The 19,374-nt window shown below is 37.9% G+C and overlaps 4 non-coding genes and 9 pseudogenes across 4 annotated transcripts; all 13 read left to right on the top strand.

Moving 5' to 3' along the window:
- Window positions 1–7,526: 7,526 nt before the first annotated feature.
- On the top strand, window positions 7,527–7,645 carry LOC147480530 (5S ribosomal RNA; annotated as a pseudogene).
- A 364-nt stretch (window positions 7,646–8,009) lies between these two features.
- Window positions 8,010–8,129, top strand: LOC147480529 (5S ribosomal RNA; annotated as a pseudogene).
- A 118-nt stretch (window positions 8,130–8,247) lies between these two features.
- LOC147480528 (5S ribosomal RNA) lies at window positions 8,248–8,366 on the top strand (annotated as a pseudogene).
- A 1,332-nt stretch (window positions 8,367–9,698) lies between these two features.
- LOC147480527 (5S ribosomal RNA) lies at window positions 9,699–9,817 on the top strand. The gene has a single exon (XR_015207136.1). It is a non-coding gene; the product is annotated as a 5S ribosomal RNA (ribosomal RNA).
- A 123-nt stretch (window positions 9,818–9,940) lies between these two features.
- On the top strand, window positions 9,941–10,060 carry LOC147480526 (5S ribosomal RNA; annotated as a pseudogene).
- A 122-nt stretch (window positions 10,061–10,182) lies between these two features.
- On the top strand, window positions 10,183–10,301 carry LOC147480525 (5S ribosomal RNA). Its single transcript, XR_015207115.1, has one exon. It is a non-coding gene; the product is annotated as a 5S ribosomal RNA (ribosomal RNA).
- Window positions 10,302–10,670: 369 nt separating this feature from the next.
- Window positions 10,671–10,787, top strand: LOC147480524 (5S ribosomal RNA; annotated as a pseudogene).
- Window positions 10,788–10,906: 119 nt separating this feature from the next.
- Window positions 10,907–11,026, top strand: LOC147480523 (5S ribosomal RNA; annotated as a pseudogene).
- A 376-nt stretch (window positions 11,027–11,402) lies between these two features.
- Window positions 11,403–11,521, top strand: LOC147480522 (5S ribosomal RNA). The gene has a single exon (XR_015207130.1). It is a non-coding gene; the product is annotated as a 5S ribosomal RNA (ribosomal RNA).
- A 358-nt stretch (window positions 11,522–11,879) lies between these two features.
- Window positions 11,880–11,998, top strand: LOC147480521 (5S ribosomal RNA; annotated as a pseudogene).
- Window positions 11,999–12,370: 372 nt separating this feature from the next.
- On the top strand, window positions 12,371–12,491 carry LOC147480520 (5S ribosomal RNA; annotated as a pseudogene).
- Window positions 12,492–15,053: 2,562 nt separating this feature from the next.
- On the top strand, window positions 15,054–15,173 carry LOC147480519 (5S ribosomal RNA). The gene has a single exon (XR_015207122.1). It is a non-coding gene; the product is annotated as a 5S ribosomal RNA (ribosomal RNA).
- A 1,312-nt stretch (window positions 15,174–16,485) lies between these two features.
- LOC147480518 (5S ribosomal RNA) lies at window positions 16,486–16,604 on the top strand (annotated as a pseudogene).
- Window positions 16,605–19,374: the final 2,770 nt, after the last annotated feature.

The following is a 19,374-nucleotide window of genomic DNA, read 5'->3' as shown; positions in this document are numbered from 1 at the left end:
ATATTTATCTCTTCTTAACTTTTTGAAAATGGTGAACAAATGGATATGTGACCATTGCCTCAGCATGCATGCATTAACCATACCATGTCGTCATTCAGGAGGCATCACAAAACCACAGGAAATGACTGATAATGGGGAGTTAGGGTGTCTTATTGTCGGTATACCAGAACCACCGCCCATCCCTATGACTATGCAACCTACACTCTCATTACAAGGAGACGCTAGTGCTATCATGAGGCCTCTGGGTGTTGTTCCCTCTCTTGATGAGACGTTACTTGATAGGGCATTCCGTATACCCTTTCGCACTTTGAAAAGTATACCACGTGCTAGTCGTTTGGCTTTTTCTGGTGCTTTGAAGTCTGCTCTCTGGGATATTACGGTTAATCCTAGTTTAGTTATGTCATGGGTTCATCTTCTCCTTCTTCCGTGTTGCACTCTACATGTTTTTCAACCACAGAATCGTCAGGAATGTCGGTCTGGTAATAGGAAAAACCTTCAGCAGAAACAGATTCTCCATGCTTTGACGATATAGAATGAGCCTAGTGGATTTGTTTAAGCTTTCTTAGAGTGCAGTAGTAGAGCCTCCTTCAATCCGGCCACCCCGGAGATTTGTTTCAACTTAGAATGTGCGTCAATGCTTTACGTAAAGTTGTTGATGGGCATTTTTTACCGAACGGTAAAAGTGTTATCATCATCGGGGTTGGGTTGCCCCTAACTTGGCGGAGACTATTCAAACATTAGAGGAGAAGCACCCAACGCGACAACCACCTGTGAGACCAAACTTCCTTTCTTTGGGCCCCTTTATTGGTAGAGAGAGATACCCTATTGTCATGCATTAGGTCATTTCTGAAAGGTATTTCTTGTGGTCGTGATGGTTTTCGAGCTCAGCACTTGTTGGATGCCATGAGTGGTGTCAGATGCGCCTATATCATTTGATTTACTAGGCGATTAACCCCTATGGTGAATAATTGGTTATAGGGGCGATGTCCACAATCGTTAGCAGAATTCATAGCGAATGCCGCGCTTACTCCACTTCTTAAGCCGGATAATAATATTCATCCTATAGATGTGGGCATAGTTTTGGCGCCGCCTCATCTAGAAGATTGCAATGAAAGGAGTTTCAGAGATGTGGTTGGGTACTTACAGGGATTTCGGCAAGATGGGGTGGGTGTTTTACGGTGGAGCAGAGGTGATTTTGCTTATTTATCAACCGTATGGTGTATGCTAATAGTGACAATACCTCTCTTTCTATGTTCTTTGGTAGATTTTCAAAATGCTTTTAACATGGTTAATCGGACCACCATGTTGAGAGAGGTTCGTGATTCGATGCCCGCTATTGCCCCTTGGGTCAAGTACTTGTATTGTCAACTTGTGAGGCTATATCGTGGGGGATAGCTACATATTGTGCGCTATGGGGTCCAGCAAGGCGACCCTTTGGGTCCCCTTCTATTTGCACCGGTGTTGCATCCTCGATTCTACGGATCGGTCAATTGTGGAGTTATTGCTACAGGCTTGGTGCTTAGATAATGGGACTCTGATCAGGGATATAAAATAGGTGGTGACAACTTTGGGTATGATTCAGGAAGAAGGACCTTCTTATGGGTTGGTTCTTAATGTGGCTAAAATTGAGATATTTTGGCCATCACTAGATACACATCGCTCTACTCCCGGTTTATTTCCTTTAGATTTGTCCCATCCTCAGTAGGGGGGTCAGGTTGTTTGGAGGTGCAGTTAGCACTGACACATCTTTTGTCATGGGCCTTGCTCGTAAGCGTATTGACAAGCCTGTGACTTTGATGGACCGTTTAGCTGTATAAGAAGATCCACAGTGTGAGTCAGCGCTCTTACGAGCTTATGTTAGGCTCTCTAAGTTGGTCTTCGTGATTCGTACTTGTCCACCACCCTTTTTCAGATAGGCAGCTCAAACTTTTGATCATCATCTACGCAATGTTCTCTAGGGTATTGTGGTTTCTGATGGTCCTGGCTTTGGTGATTTGTAGTGGGGTTTATCGACACTCCTATTACGTCTGGGTGGTTTAGGTATTTATTGTGCCACTAATGTCTCTACATTTGCTTTTGTGGTATCCCATTTCCAGACTTCTGAGCTTCAGAACCACATTCTTAGGAGTTGTGGTCAGTGCCTTTGGATAAGATTCTTGATGTTGCTAGCAGTGCCTTGAGTCTATGCCTACTCGATTTTGACCTCAATTTCCTGGTTGTGAATGCTATCGTCCCCTAAAACCACAAAACATTTTGGCGGAAGGGGTTCTATGGTAGGATTGTTGCTGGTCTTAAGAGGGAGTTTGATTTATCTGTTCGTCAAAAGGCAGTCATGGGATGCTTGTGTGCAGTCGGAACAAGCAAAGGATTTTCTACTTGCTATTCCAATGGAGGGACTTGGACAGCGTATGTCACCGATGGAGTATCGTTCTATTCTCCGGTACCATCTTATGATTCCTTTGTACTCTGACAGTGGTTTATGCCCTACTTTCAAAAAGAGTAGATTTGATGCTTTCGGGGACCATGCAACACATTGTCGATATTTTTCAGGTTTCTAATACCGACATGATCATGTCAGAGACATTTTATGCGATGCATTTTGGAGGGCTGGGGTACAGGTGAAAAAGGAGGCTCCTGTCAATTTTCTCACTGATCCGAATGAGGGAAGATCGACACTTCGGCCTGCGGATGTATTGATCTATAGTTGGATGCGAAGGAAGCATGCATGTGTTGATGTAACTGGAGCCTCTCCGTTGGTAGGGATTGTGAATGGAGTCTTTGAGGTTGGAGAAGCAGCTAATAGAGTAGCGGCAGGGAAAATTGAGAGACACAATGATGTTTGTAAGGTTAACCAGCATTGTTTTATTATGTTCAGTTTCGACACTTTTGGTTTCTTGGCGCAACAGTCTGTTGAGTTCCTTAAGAGATTGCAGAAAGTTATGGACAGTAACGTAATAATAACAACTAGGTGTAACTAGTATGTATTTAGGAGGATAGGATTTGCCATTCAGAAAGGACTTGCAGTGCAACTTGTTGCACGCTTGTCCTAATCATTTGTAAACCTCGTTATCATTATCAATAAAATTTTCACTTAAAAAAAAAATCATAAATAATAAACATATTCCATTGGTGTCTTGGAAACTTGGAAGATTGGGGTTCTCTAATTAAAAAACGTGCTTGCACGGAAAACCTCTCTCATATCTCTCATGTGACGGCTATTGGTTTATGCACATATATTCCTCGCTTCATCTTTGCTACATTAGCAAAGCAGCGTGAGCCCACGATGTTCACTTCTAATGCTTACGTAAATGATAAAATTCATGTAAAAATAAGTTCCTTTTTGTGCCTTAAATTTCAACTTTGTGCTTACATAAGATTAAGGTCTGGTCATAGTAAGGAATTTGAACATACTTATCGTAGGAGAAAATACGATAGGCAATTGCGTAAGTTTTCACCTAAGAAAAGTTCTTCATCTGTTAATAAAAATAATCAAAATCCTTTGTCACCATTAACTCCATTAGCTATGGCCGACGATACTCCACCAGTTGAGAAGCCCCTTTTGGACTTCTATACTGCCTTATAAGAATGACCTTCTTCCTGCATCAAACTCGAGGATATTGAAGGTGATTTTCGAATCCTGCCCAACGTTTTTGGATTGTTACCTGTTTATTATGGTTTAGACCATGAGAAACCGTGCAATCACCTTCATAGGATTCAGCAAGTAGCCACCACATTCCAACATCCATCTGTCTCTAATGAACAAGTCTTGCTAAGGCTGTTTCCTTTTACCTTAGCTAATAAAGCTTCAATTTGGCTAGCAGGTCAAACGCCACAATCTCTCAACACATGGGTTAAACTTGTGCAATCATTCATGATCAAATTCTACACTCAAAAGAAAACTCTTGAAATGCTTTGAAGATCCAATTCTTTTTTTGGCATCCTCATGAATCCTTTATGGAAGTATGGAGTCGATTCATCGATCTTCTTTTAGAATGACCCCATCATCATTTCGACACCATTTGTCCTCGTTCATTCATTCTTTAATGGACTTTCGAACACCAAAAGAAACACTTGATATCATGAGCGGCGGTTGTTTCATGGACAAAGGAGCTCTCGAGGCATACAACTTTCTTGATAAGCAAGCAACGACGAGAGGTACTCATTGGGGTAACACTAATTCTTCCAGATCATTTAAGGACACTGTTCCCAAAGCTACATCTATGTTTGAGGTAAAACCCGATCCAGAATTAAAAACCTTGATCAAATCCACGACAAAGAAGGTAGATGCTCTCGCTAGCCTCGAAAGTGAATGATCAAAACCAAAACAAGTCATGAACATTAACACTTCCCCATGTCTTCTTTGCCTAAGTCCTGACCATCCTGATGTTTATTGTCCCCTGCTATATGATTCCATTTCACAACCCTCTGAAGAATCATGCACTTTCAACATCCCTAATGCACTTAGACCATCTACCAATTAGGCATGACAAACCAAAATACTCCAACAGGGATGGCTCCTCAAGGGTTTCAATTCCTAAATACCAAAAGCCAATCCGCCTATTAGACCATCTACCAATTATACTCCATACCTAAACTCTTTAAAAAAAGTCAAGGGAATAATCCACTATACCAACAAGGTCAACATTAGTTTCCAAGCAATTCAATTCCTAAATACCAAAACAACCGCAGCCTTGTTCCAGTCAATCTAAGTTATGGCTATTATCCTCAGCCAGTCAACAATAATCGTGAACTAGTTCCTGTTGCACCACATTACGCTATAATATATATATATATATATATATATATATATATATATATATATATATATATATATATATATATATATATATATATGTTCATCGAGTGTATTATATTCTAACAAACACTAAACTTTAAAAGGATTATTAATTGAAAATGGTAATATTAAAGAAAATGGTAATAGATAAAGAAAATGGTAATATCGTGTACACTTTGATATTGTATTGATTTGTTAAATTTGTTAAAAGCTTCACTAACCTCAACAAAGGTAGCCCGGACATCCTGGATCTAGTAGTGTCCAAGCAATTCAATTCCAAAGTACCAAAACAACTCTGACTTTGTTCTAGTCAATCCAAGTTATGGCTATCATCCCAATAACCGTGAACTAGTGTCTGTGCAACCTTCGCTAATATATATATATATATGTTCATCGATGTGTAATATATTCTAACAAACACTAAACTTTAAAAGGATTATTTTGAAAATGGTAATATTAAAGAAAATGGTAATAGATAAAGAAAATGGTAAACGTGTACACTTTGATATCGTGTATTGATTTGTTAAAGCTGCTCTAGATTGGACATCCTTCTCTCACATGATGCAGTGTCTCTACTTCTACTATTAATTAGAGACTTGGTTTTGGTCTTGCTCATGAACCCTTGGTGCATTATCAATGGACATTATTAGATGCAATATTATTAGATGTGTCCTCCCTATCCGTAGAAGTAATATCCTCCATATCTTGGTTGCTTACACCTTGGAGATGTTCATCAACAACCACTGTTTCTCCAAATATCAAAGCAAACTTTTCGTACTTAGGACAACCTTCATTGCGAAACTTCTTTGCTTTCGGTTTTTTCTGATTCATAAATAAAAAACAGTTACATTCTAGGCTAAATATTTATAGGGTAAGTAAGGAATGTAGTAAATGTAGTAGGGTGGAGATCTCTCTCTCGAAGCAGGCAGCTCCTCATCTCCTGAACTAATCTAAACTCTCTTCCCATCTGTTCATCCTGTCTCAACTCTCAACCCAAGTGCAAGTGCAGTCTCCCTCTCATCTCTCATGCTCACAAAACTCTCCAGCAGTCTTTCATCATTAAATCCGAAATCGTGTTTTAGTTTATGACTGTAAGTGTTAAAAGTTCTTCTCTCTGTCATGAATTTATCGATGTCATATGAAAACAGGCAATTAATGTTTTGGAGTCGGATAAATTGATCATTGAATTATTGATTCCGATATTTGTTTGTTGTTGTTTATGCTTTCGGGTAAAAGTCTGGATTAGGTCTTTAACTATTGGATTTTGGAATAATTAGTTTGATAGCCAATTAATTTTGGTTTTGGGTATTTTTCTAAGTTTTATTCCATTGATTTGGACTTTTTCTTATTCACAAAATTTGTTCTAAAGCATGCTTCAGGTCCTCAAATCACAATTCATGCAGCAAGGAAATGTAACCACAATTCAGGTTTGTTTTGTATAGTCTCTCCTCTTCAAAGATACATCCATATTCATAATTTTTTTGAATGATGGAAACATGAAAATAGTTATGGTGTTCAATATTAGCTTAATCATTTGAAGATAAAAGTTAATGAAAAAATATATACATATATTATGTTATAGTTACGAGTATGTGTTCTCTACTAAATAATGGACTTGTTATGACAGCTGATATCTTGCACTGAATAATCCATGTTGTCCTTTGTTTTATCATAAGCCTTATGTACTGCTTGCCTAGTTTGATCATGATTATGTCCGAAGTTCAGTCTTTTCTTGTTTTATCTATTTGACATTGTAGACTAATGATAGTGCATATTGGATTGATGGGTAAGGCATGATTTAATATTGGATTTATGCGTATTGCCTAGATAGATGATGACATCTGAAGGGACAAAATGATACACAAACTGTGACTAACCATTTTGAATCCATAACTTCCATCAATAAGTAGCAATGCGATATCAGCCGAAAACTTTGCCGCAAACAATCATGCCACTAATATCATTTGGACCTCCACAAACTGCAACCCTCTGCTTCCCGAAATAGTAATTCCAGCCCGGTTGGTCAAGTTATTTAGAGTATGTGTAAGCAAAGTACAACCAAGCAAAGACCTAAAAAAGAAAAATATTGAATTCTAAATAATACAACTAAACGTCACTCAATTATGGTATTTAGAGTATGGTTAAGTATCGAAGACGACATGATTGTAATTAGACCTCAAACTTCGGGAAGGTTTTGTTTCATGTAATGCTTTACAAGAGACTTTATCAAAAGTGATTTCCCAACCTACAACCAATCATCAAAATCATAATAACTAAACCCATTTCTCAACTTCCACAAAATTTCAAATGATAGTCAAATATGTAACTTCAACAAGAGCTACATTCAAAGACCCCAAACTCAAAACCTATCATCCAAACAATGAATGGCCTACACTGAAATTTCAAAATTCCAAGCTAAAAAAAACAAGTTAAAAATTACCTTAGGTGGTCCTTAACCAACAACAACATTAAGAGCAGGTTCTCCCAAATTCCTATCAATAGTAGGAACATGTAATCTCTTTTGCTCTTTCTCTATCGCTCTAGGATGGGTGACCTCCAAGGAAATCCTCGTGTTGCATCCCTCTTTTGCAACTTTTTTATTTATTTATTTATTTATTTATTTTTATTTATTTTTTTTTGTAAAAAGAAAACCGAGGTTTGTTTCGATTTAAAAATGAAAGTAAATTCGAACACGAATTAGGTCAAATACAAATAAAACCTTAATACTTTTTGGAGCAATCATACCAGTACTAATGCACCAGATCCCATCAGAACTCCGCAGTTAATCGTGCTTGGGCGAGAGTAGTACTAGGATGGGTGACCTCCTGGGAAGTCATCGTGTTGCACCCCTTTTTTTTTTTTTTTTTTTTTTTTTTTAAAAAAAAAATAAAAACCAAGGTTTGTTTCTATTTAAAAATGAGAGTAAGTTCGAACATGAGTTGGGTCAAATACAAATAAACCCCTAAGACTTTTCGGTGCGATCATACCAAAGACTAATGCAACGGATCCCATCGTAACTCCGTAGTTGGGCGGTACTTGGGCAAGAGTAGTACTAGGATGGGTGACATCTTGGGAAGTCCTCGTGTTGCACCCCACTTTTGCAATTTCATTTTTATTTTTTTCGAAAAAGAAAACAGCGGTTTGTTTCGATTTAAAAATGAGGGAAAGTTAACACACAAGTTAAGTCAATTAAAAATAAAACCCCAATATTTTCGGGTGCGATCATACCAACACTAATGCACCGGATCCCATCAGAACTCCGTAGTTAAACATGCATGGGCGAGAGTAGTACTAGGATGGGTGACCTCCTGGGAAGTCCTCCCTGTTACACCCCTATTTTGCAATTTTTTTAAAAAAAAAAAAAAAAAAAAAAAATCAATTTTTTTCGATTTAAAATGAGAGTAAGTTCGAACATGAATTGGATTAAATACAAATAAAACCCCAATACTTTCGGGTGTGATCATATCAGCACTAATGTACAGGATCCCATCAGAACTCCGCAATTAAGTGTGCTTGGGAGAGAGTAGTACTACGATGGGTGACCTATTGGGAAGTCCTCGTGTTGCACCCTTCTTTTGAAATTTTTATTTTATTTTTTAAAAAATAAAACCGAGGTTTGTTTCGATTTAAAACTGAGAGTAAGTTCAAACACGAGTTAGGTCAAATACAAATAAAACCGCAAATATTTCGGGTGTGATCATACCACCACTAATGCACCGAATCCCATCGAACTCCCAGCTTAATCGTGCTTGGGCGATAGTAGTACTAGAATGGTTGACCTCCGATAAGTCCTCGCGGTTGCACCCCTATTTTGCAATATATTTTTAAAAAAAAAAAAAAAAAAAAAAAACCGAGGTTTGTTTCAATTTAAAAATGAGAGTAAGTTTGAACATGGTTTGCGTCAAATACAAATAAAACCCCAATATTTTCGGTGCGATCATACCAGCACTAATGTACCGGATCCCATCAGAACTCCGCATGATTTAAGAAAGTACTAGGATAAGATTAGGATGGGTGACCTCCTGGGAAGTCCTCGTATTACTCCCCTCTTGTGCAAAATTTTTTTATTTTTAAAAAAAAAAAAAACCAATGTTTGTTTCAATTTAAAAATGAGAGTAAGTTCAAACACGAAGTTAGGTCAAATATAAATAAAACCACAATACTTATGGGTGCGATCATACCAAAGACTAACTAATGCACCGGATCCCATCGTAACTCCGAAGTGAAGCGTGTTTGGGGGGAGAGTAGTACTAGGATGGGTGACCTCCAAGGAAATCCTCGTGTTGCACCCCTATTTTGCAATTTTTTTTTTTAAAAAAAAAAAAAGGTAAAACCGAGGTTTGTTTCGATTTAAAAATGAAAGTAAGTTCGAACACGAGTTGAATCAAATATAAATAAAACCCTAATATTTCTGGGTGTGATCATACCAAACACTAATGCAACCGGATCCCATCGTAACTCCGCAGATTAAAGCGAGCTTGGGGAGAGTAGTACTAGGATGGGTGACCTCGGTGGAAGTCCTCGCGTTTGCACCTTTTTGCATTTTTTTTTTTTTTGTAAAAAAAAAAATAAATAAAGGTTTGTTTCGATTTAAAATTGAAAGTATGTTCAAACACGAAGTTAAGCCAAATATAAATAAAACCGCTTTATTTTCGGGTGTGATCATAGCAGACTAATGCACCGGATCCCATCAGAACACCGCAGTTAATCGTGCTTTGGCGCGCAGAGTAGTACTACTAGGATGGTTGACCTCCGGGAAGTCCTCGTTGTTGCATTTTATTTTGCAATTTTTTTTAAAAAAATTAAAAAAAAAATAAAAAAATGCCGAGGTTTGTTTCGATTTAAAATGAGAGTAAGTTCGAACACGGTTTTGGTAAAATATAAATAAAACCGCTATATTTTCGGGTGCGATCATACCAGCACTAATGCACCGGATCCCATCAGAACACCGCAGTTAAGCGTGCTTGGGCGAGAGTAGTACTAGGATGGGTGATCTCCTGGGAAGTCCTCGTGTTGCACCATATTTTGCAATTTTTTTTAAAAAAAAATAAAAAAATAAAAAATGCCGAGGTTTGTTTCGATTTAAAAATAGGAGTAAGTTCGAACATGAGTTGGGTCAAATACAAATAAAACCGAAATACTTTCGGGTGTGATCATACCAGCACTGATGCACCAGATCCCATCAGAACTCCGTAGTTAAGCCGTGCTTGGGCCAGACTAGTACTAGGATGGGTGACCTCCAGGGAAGTCCTCGTGTTGCACCCCTATTTTGCAATTTTTTTTTTTAAATAAAAAAAAAAAAAATGCCCGAGGTTTGTTTCGATTTAAAAATAGGGAGTAAGTTCGAACATGAGTTGGGTCAAATACAAATAAAACCCAAATATTTCGGGTGCGATCATACCAGCACTAATGCACCGGATCCCATCAGAACTCCGCAGTTAAGCGTGCTTGGGCGAGAGTAGTACTAGGATGGGTGACCTCCTGGGAAGTCCTCGTGTTGCACCCCTATTTTGCAATTTTTTTTTAAAAAAAAAATAAAAAAATAAAAAATGCCGAGGTTTGTTTCGATTTAAAATAAGAGTAAGTTCAAACACGAGTTGGGTAAAATATAAATAAAACCGCTTATATTTTCGGAGGTGCGATCATACAAAGACTAATGCACCGGATCCCATCAAAACTCCGCGCAGTTAATTAAGCGGGCTATAGTAGTAAGAGGGACGGGTGACCTCCTTAGAAGTCCTCGTGTTGCACCCCTATTTTTGCAATTTTTTTAAAAAAAAAAAAATAAAAAAAATAAAATGGTTTGTTTCGATTTAAAAATAGAGTAAGTTCGAACATGAGTTAAGCCAAATATAAATAAAACCGCTTTATTTTCGGGTGCGATCATACCAGACTAATGCACGGATCCCATCAGAACTCCGCAGTTAAGCGTGCTTGGGCGAGAGTAGTACTAGGATGGGTGACCTCCTGGGAAGTCCTCGTGTTGCACCCTATTTTGCAATTTTTTTTAAAAAAAAAAAAAAAAAAAAACCGAGGTTTGTTTCGATTTAAAAATTGGAGTAAGTTCGAACATGAGTTGGGTCAAATACAAATAAAACCGCTTTATATTTTGGATACGATCATACCAAAGACTAATGCACCGGATCCCATCAGAACTCCGCAGTTAAGCGTGCTTGTGTGAGAGTAGTACTAGGATGGGTGACCTCCTGGGAAGTCCTCGTGTTGCACCCCTATTTTGCAATTTTTTAAAAAAAAAAAATAAAAAAAAAAAAAACCCGAGGTTTGTTTCGATTAAAAAAATGAGAGTAAGTTCAAAACGAGTTAAGGTCAAATATAAATAAACCGCAATATTTTATGGGTGCGATCATACCAAAGACTAATGCACCGGATCCCATCGAACTCCCAGCAGCTTGAAGTGTGTTTGGGGAGAGTAGTACTAGGATGGGGACCTCCGAAGTCCTCGTGTTGCACCCCTATTTTGCAAATTTTTTTTTTATTTAAAAAAAAAAATAAAAAAATAAAAAATGCCGAGGTTTGTTTCGATTTAAAAATTGAAGTAAGTTCGAACATGAGTTAAGCCAAATATAAATAAAACCGCTATATTTTCGGGTGCGATCATACCAGCACTAATGCACCGGATCCCATCAGAACTCCGCAGTTAAGCGGGTTTGGGCAAGAGTAGTACTAGGATGGGTGACCTCCTGGGAAGTCCTCGTGTTGCACCCCTATTTTGCAATTTTTTTTTAAAAAAATAAAAAAAAAAATGCCGAGGTTTGTTTCGATTTAAAAATGAGAGTAAGTTCAACACGAGTTTGGTCAAATATAAATAAAACCTTAATATTTTTGGTGCGATCATACCAAAGACTAATGCACGGATCCCATCAAAAACTCCGCAGATTATGTATGTTTTGGAGAGAGTAGTACTAGAATGGGTGACCTCCCGAAGTCCATGTGGTTGCACCCCTATTTTGCAATTTTTTTTTTAAAAAAAAAAAAAAAAAAAACCGAGGTTTGTTTCGATTTAAAAATAGGAGTAAGTTCGAACATGAGTTGGGTCAAATACAAATAAAACCGCAATACTTTCGGGTGCGATCATACCAGCACTAATGCACCGGATCCCATCAGAACTCCGCATTAAAGTGCTTTTGGGCAAGAGTAGTACTAGGATGGGTGACCTCTTGGGAAGTCCTCGTGTTGCACCCCTATTTTGCAATTTTAATTTTTAAAAAAAATAAAAAATAAAAATAGAGGGAGCCGAGGTTTGTTTCGATTTAAAAATTGGGGTAAGTTCGAACATGAGTTAAGTCAAATAAAAATAAAACCGTAATATTTTCAAAGGTGCGATCATACCAAAGACTAATGCACCGGATCCCATCGTAACTCCACAGTTAACATGCTTGGGCGGGAGTAGTACTAGGATAGGGGACCTCCTGGGAAGTCCTCGTGGTTACACACCCTATTTTGCAAAAAAAAAAAAAAATAAAAATAAAAATGCCGAGGTTTGTTTCGATTTAAAAATGAGAGTAAGTTCGAACATGAGTTAAGTTTCAAATATAAATAAAACCCCTTTATTTTCGGTGCGATCATACCAAAGACTAATGCACCGGATCCCATTAGAACTCCGCAGTTAAGTGTGCTTGGGACGAGAGTAGTATTAGGATGGGTGACCTCCTGGGAAGTCCTCGTGTTGCACCTTTATTTTGCAATTTTTTACAAAAAAAAAAAATAAAAAATAAAATGCCGAGGTTTGTTTCGATTTAAAAAATATGAGAGTAAGTTCAAACATGAGTTGGGTCAAATATAAATAAAACCGCTTATATTTCCGAAAAGCGATCATACCAAAGACTAATGCACCGGATCCCATCGAACTCCACAGCTTTGCCGTGCTTGGGCGAGATTAGTACTAGGATGGTTGACCTCCCCGAAGTCCTCATGTTGCACCCCTATTTTGCAATTTTTAAAAAAAAAAAAAAAAAATAAAAATGCCGAGGTTTGTTTCGATTTAAAAAATAGAGTAAGTTCGAACATGAGTTTAAGTCAAATATAAATAAAACCCCAATATTTTCTGGGTGCGATCATACCAAGCACTAATGCAACGGATCCCATCAACTCCAGCTTAAGGGTTGCCGCTTCATGTAGAGTAAGTAGTACTAGGATGGGTGACCTCCCTGGGAAGTCCTCGGTTGCACCTCTATTTTGCAATTTAAAAAAAAAAAAAATTTTTAAAAAAAAAAAAACCAAGGTTTGTTTCGATTTAAAAAATGAGAGTAAGTTCAAACATGAGTTAGGTCAAATATAAATAAAACCCCAATATTTTGGGTGGATCATACCAAAGACTAAGGAACCGGATCCCATCGAACTCATGATTAAGCGTGCTTGGGCGAGAGTAGTACTAGGATGGGTGACCTCCAAGGAAGTCCTCGAGTTGCTCCCCTCGTTGCCAATTATTTTTTTTTTTAAAAAAAAACAAAAAATAAAGAAAAAAAATAAACCGAGGTTTATTTCGAATTAAAAATAGGAGTAAGTTCGAACATGAGTTTAATCAAATACAAATAAAACCCTTTATTTTCTAAAAAGCGATCATACCAAACACTAATGCACCGGATCCCATCGAACTCCATGAGTTAAAGCGAAGCTGGGGGGAGAGTAGTACTAGGATGGGTGACCTCCCGAAGTCCTCGTTGTTGCACCTTTATTTTGCAATTTTTTTTTTTTAAAAAAAAAAAAAATAAAAATGCCGAGGTTTGTTTCGATTTAAAATTGAAAGTATGTTCAAAACGAAGTTAAGTCAAATATAAATAAAACCGCTTTATTTTCGGTGTGATCATACCAAAGACTAATGAACCGGATCCCATCGTAACTCCGCAGCTTAATCGCGTTTGGGGAGGAGTAGTACTAGGATGGTTGACCTCCTCGGAAGTCCTCGTTGTTGCACCCTATTTTGCAATTTATAAAAAAAAAAAAAAAAAAATAAAAATGCAAGGTTTGTTTTAATTTAAAAATGAGAGTAAGTTCAAATACCGGTTTAAGGGTCAAATACAAATAAAACCGCAATATTTTCGGGTGCAATCATACCAAATACTAATGCACCGGATCCCATCGAACTCCGCTATTAAGTGTGCATGGGCGAGAGTAGTACTAGATGGGTGACCTCCTGGAAGTCCTCGTGTTACACCATATTTTGCAATTTTTATTTAAAAAATTTTTAAAAATAAAAAAACCGAGGTTTGTTTCAATTTAAAATAAAAGTAAGTTCGAACATGAGTTCGGGTCAAATACAAATAAAACCACAATATTTTCGGTGCGATCATACCATTAATAATGCACCGGATCCCATCAAAACTCCAGATTAAGCCGCCGTTTGGGCTAAGTGAAGTAGTACTAGGATGGGTGACCTCCTTGGAAGTCCTCGTGTTGCACCCCTATTTTGCAATTTTTTTATTTTTAAAAAAAAAAAAAGAAAAAAAATGAAACAAAGGTTTGTTTCGATTTAAAAATAGGAGTAAGTTCAAAACACGAGTTAGTCAAATACAAATAAAACCCCAATATTTATGGGTGCGATCATACCAAAGACTAAGGCACCGGATCCCATCGAACTCCGTATTAAGCGTGCTTTGGGGAGAGTAGTACTAGGATAGGTGAACTCCAAGGAAGTCCTCGTGTTGAACATCTTTTTGCAATTTTTTTTTAAAAAAAAATAAAAAATGCCGAGGTTTGTTTCGATTTAAAAAGAAAGTAAGTTTGAATACGAGTTAAGTCAAATACAAATAAAACCTTTTATTTTTCGGCGTGCATCCATAGCACTAATGCACCGGATCCCATCATAACTCCGCATTAAGCCGCGTGCGTGGGGAGAGTAGTACTAGGATGGGTGACCATTTTGGAATTCCTCGCGTTGCATCCCCTTTTTTGCAATTTTTTTAAAAAAAAAAAAAAAAAAAACCGAGGTTTGTTTCGATTTAAAAAATGAAGGAGTAAGTTCGGAACATGAGTTGGGTCAAATATAAATAAAACCGCTTTATTTTCGGTGTGATCATACCAAAGACTAATGCACTCGGATCCCATCAAACTCAGCAGATTAAGTTTCAAATGAGAGTAGTACTAGGATGGGTGACCTCCTGGAAGTCCTCGTGTTGCACCCCTATTTTGCAATTTAAAAAAAAAAAAAAAAAAAAAAAAACCGAGGTTTGTTTCGATTTAAAATGAAAGTAAGTTCGAACACACTTTTGGTCAAATATAAATAAAACCGCTATATTTTCGGTGCGATCATACCAGCACTAATGCACCGGATCCCATCAGAACTCCGCAGTTAAGCGTTTTTGGGCGAGAGTAGTACTAGGATGGGTGACCTCCTGGGAAGTCCTCGTTGTTGCACCCCTATTTTGCAATTTTTTTTTTAAAAAAAAAAAAAATAAAAACCGAGGTTTGTTTCGATTTAAAATAGGAGTAAGTTCGAACACGAAGTTAGGTCAAATATAAATAAAACCGCCAATATTTTTCGGTGCGATCATACCAGCACTAATGCACCGGATCCCATCGAACTCCGCAGCTTAAGCTGCCAAAGAGAGTAGTACTAGGATGGGTGACCTCCTGGGAAGTCCTCTTGTTGCACCCCTATTTTGCAATTTTTTTTTAAAAAATTTTAAAAAAAAATAAAACCAAGGTTTGTTTCGATTTAAAAATGAGAGTAAGTTCAAACATGAGTTGGGCCAAATATAAATAAAACCCCTTTTATTTATGGGTGCGATCATACCAACACTAAGGCACCGGATCCCATCGAACTCCGCAGTTGAATCGCGCTTGGGGAGAGTAGTACTAGGATGGGTGACCTCCTCGAAGTCCTCAAGTTGCACCCTATTTTGCAATTTTTTTTTTTTAATTTGTAAAAATAAAAATGCCGGTTTGTTTCGATTTAAAAATAGGAGTAAGTTCGAACATGAGTTAGGTCAAATACAAATAAAACCGCAATACTTTCGGGTGCGATCATACCAATAGACTAATGCACCGGATCCCATCAGAACTCCGTATTTAATCGCGTTTGGCAGAGTAGTACTAGGATGGGTGACCTCCGGGAAGTCCTCGCTGTTGCACTCCCTTTTGATATTTTTTTATTTTTTTAAAAAAAAAAAAAAAAAAATGCCGAGGTTTGTTTCGATTTAAAATCAGAGTAAGTTCAACACGAGTTGGGTCAAATATAAATAAAACCATAATATTTTCGGGTGCGATCATATCAAAGACTAATGCATCGGATCCCATCGTAACTTTGTAGTTAAGCATGCTTTGGGTAGAGTAGTACTAGGATGGGTGACCTCCTGGGAAGTCCTTGCCTTGCACCCCTTTTTGCAATTTTTTAAAAAAATAAATAAAAAAAAAACCTAGGTTTGTTTCGATTTAAAAATGAGAGTAAGTTCGAACATGAGTTGGGTCAAATACATGTAAAACACCAATACTTTCGGTGCGATCATATACCAGCACTAATGACCGGATCCCATCGAACTCCATGATTAAGCGGGCGTGCTTGAACGGTGAGAGAAGTACTAAGTTGGGTGACCTCGGAAAAGTCCTCGTTTTAAACCGAAAAAATAAATTTTTATTTTTAAAAAATGAAAACCGTGGTTTGTTTCAATTTTAAATAGGCAGTAAGTTCGAACACGAGTTATGACAAATACAAATAAAACCCCAATATTTTCAGGTGCAATCATACCATCACAAATGCATCGGATCCCATAAGAACTCCGCAGTTAAGCCTGCTTGGGTGAGAGTAGTACTAGGATGGGTGACCTCTTGGGAAGTGCTCATGTTGCACCCCTCTTTTTCAATTTTTTTTTTATTTTTTTATAAAAATAAAACAAATGAATGTTTCAATTTAAAAATGAGAGTAAGTTCAAACATGAGTTGGGTCAAATACAAATAAATCCACAATAGTTATGGGTGCGATCATACCAGCACTAAGAGCATCTTTAGGAGAGCAACCAAAAACACCAAAATTTTGAACCAAAAAAACACCTAACCAAAAAAACACCAACCAACTTTAGGAACAACATCAAAAAAACACCAAGCAACTTTAGGAACAACATCAAAAAAAACAAAAAGAAACCAAGGCGGTTTCCAAAAAACCGCCATATAAACCCACACGGTTTTGCCAAACCGTGCCACTAAAGCTCAAATGGCGGTGCCCAAGCCCACGCGGTTTTTGGCCCCAAAAACATCGCGCGTGTTATCGTAATAACGTGCTACTTCTATATAAAACAGCTCCAAAGCCGCGCTGTTCGGTTCACTTTCACCTCTTTCCTCACAATTATAAAACCCTCTCCTTAGTTAAAAAAAACAAAACCTACCTAAACTCTTTAAAATTTGATATGGATCCTTTTGAACCTTCGACGGGTGATGATTGGCATTACACAGGCGACATTGGCGATGAGGGAGAAGAACCCGAGGAAGTAGAATATGGTGGGGAGAAGGCGGTAGGGAAGAAGAACCCGAGGATGTCGCCGCGATGGATGACATCCACAATGTAATCGGAGTATCGGATGAACGACTTCGATTGGCAATGGGCACCGGAGAAACTTGATATGGAGTTGTGTCTTCCACACATGATACAAAAACACATGTCGGTCGCGATTGGCTAATACTCAGGTAATTAATTAGTTTTTATTAAATATTTTGAATATTAATTAGTTGAGTTGGACCGATTAATTATTTATCTTAAAATGATATTTTTTTTTTTAATATCAGCATGTTGTTGAAAACCGAAGTTAGATCAGCTTTACTTGGTGTTAGAGAGTGGTGGAAGGTTATTAGGAGTTTGGATGAGTTTGTACATATTAGAGAAAGTATTTTGTATACACCTTTGGGTATTTTTGATTGAACGGATTATGAGAAGGCTGATTGGGGGCAAAGGTCATAGCTTTAGTAGAAAGATGGTGGAGTAGAACTCATACATTTCATTTTCCTGCTATGCGGAGTTAGGGTCACACCAAAGACTTCACTATAATTTTGGGTCGAGTATCGGTATAGGCCAACCCGATACCTTTTCATACAAATTATGAGAATATGGATAGTATGCTTATGAGTTTTTCCTTTTGGGTCGCGAATGCTTATGATTCTTCCGGGATTAAGCTATCTCATATTAAAAAGATATATGGAACCCCTCTTGATCCCGATACACAAGTGGAGTTAGCTTTGACCAGCTAAGAGGTAGTGAGGGTCCTCCGGTATGTTAGGGCTTTTTATGTTTTTTATTGGGCATGTTTTGTTTCCCTAAATGGTCATTCTATGGTATTTTAGGGATATTATGCTTATGTATCCGATTTGCATACTATGAGATTATGACCTTGGTAGCTTCGAAAGATATGCTACATTGATATCGGGCGTTAGATAAAGCTTCATAGACATTCGAAGTAGAAGTCCTCGGTGCGTGGATTCAGGACTTTTAGAGATTTGGTTTTATAATACTTTCGATGTCTTTGTCCCAACATAGACATGATTCTCGATACTGCGCCCTAGATTTGCTAGTTGGTCAGGGCCTCACTTGAAGTAGAGAGGCAGATTAGGAATAATATCCGTATGGCTCGTGCTTTCGATTGATATTAGATCATTGTCATCTATCGAGTGGAGAAAAAAACGTTTGTCTACTACCTTTGATGATCCCGGTTATAACAACATGCTTGTGTGTTGTCACGTCACAGAGTTGTTTTGCCACACGGGCGTATGTCGGGTTTGGTAACTGCGGGCAACGCATGTTGGGCGAATGTTGGATCGTTATGGAGTTCCATGTGCTCCCATGCCAGATGTTACGATGTAAAAGTTGTGGGGTAGAATTCAAGTTCATGAAGTTCAAACCCCTGGTGGTCCTTGGCGGATCGTCTTCTTTGTTGTTGATAAAAATCCATAAAAGTATTATAGATGGTGGAGGCCGTGTCTCCATGGGTCGATTGTTGATACCTCCGAAGTGGGGCTAGCAACCCGAGTTTTGGGCCTAGAAGGGATGAGGCGTGAGCTATGTATTAAATCTGCCACATTTTACAACCCACAACCTTTCAATGCATCGATCCCATCAACTCCAAGAATCCCCGGGATATTTTGTAGTGTGTGGACTAGGATGGGGGAGCCTACTTATATTTCCATTCCTAGGTGCCTCATGCTTTCGTTTTTTTGAAGTTAGAAAAAAGGTATTGATTTAATACCATGGTGAGTTTAATTGTTTTATTTATCTTCTTCATTATATATATAATATGTACTCACACTGTATTTTCTTGGATTTTAAGTGAGGTTCTAGAAAGATATGAGAACCGTGTTCTTATGTTTGATGGGATGAGGACTATTAAGATCATTATAGCCAAGAAAGAGAGGAGGCATATTCACCGGAATATAAAAAATAGTTAAATTATGATGGTTTCGAGCGTATGAGGATATGCGGCAAGTGTACACCCAAACAACATCGGATATGAGGAACTTCTAATAGTTAACCTCCCGCGGCAATGAGAGAAGATCATAATTCTCGGATTAGGAACTTAGAGGAAGGCGAAAGCGCCCCAAATAGAGGTTTGAGGATCGAGTGGTAAGGGGCGTAAGAAGAG

The sequence above is a fragment of the Coptis chinensis genome, chromosome 8, assembly GCF_015680905.1.
Source record: "Coptis chinensis isolate HL-2020 chromosome 8, ASM1568090v1, whole genome shotgun sequence".
Classification (NCBI taxonomy): domain Eukaryota; kingdom Viridiplantae; phylum Streptophyta; class Magnoliopsida; order Ranunculales; family Ranunculaceae; genus Coptis; species Coptis chinensis.
The sequence above is the reverse complement of the archived record's forward strand: the minus strand, read 5'-3'. Positions and strand labels throughout refer to the sequence as shown.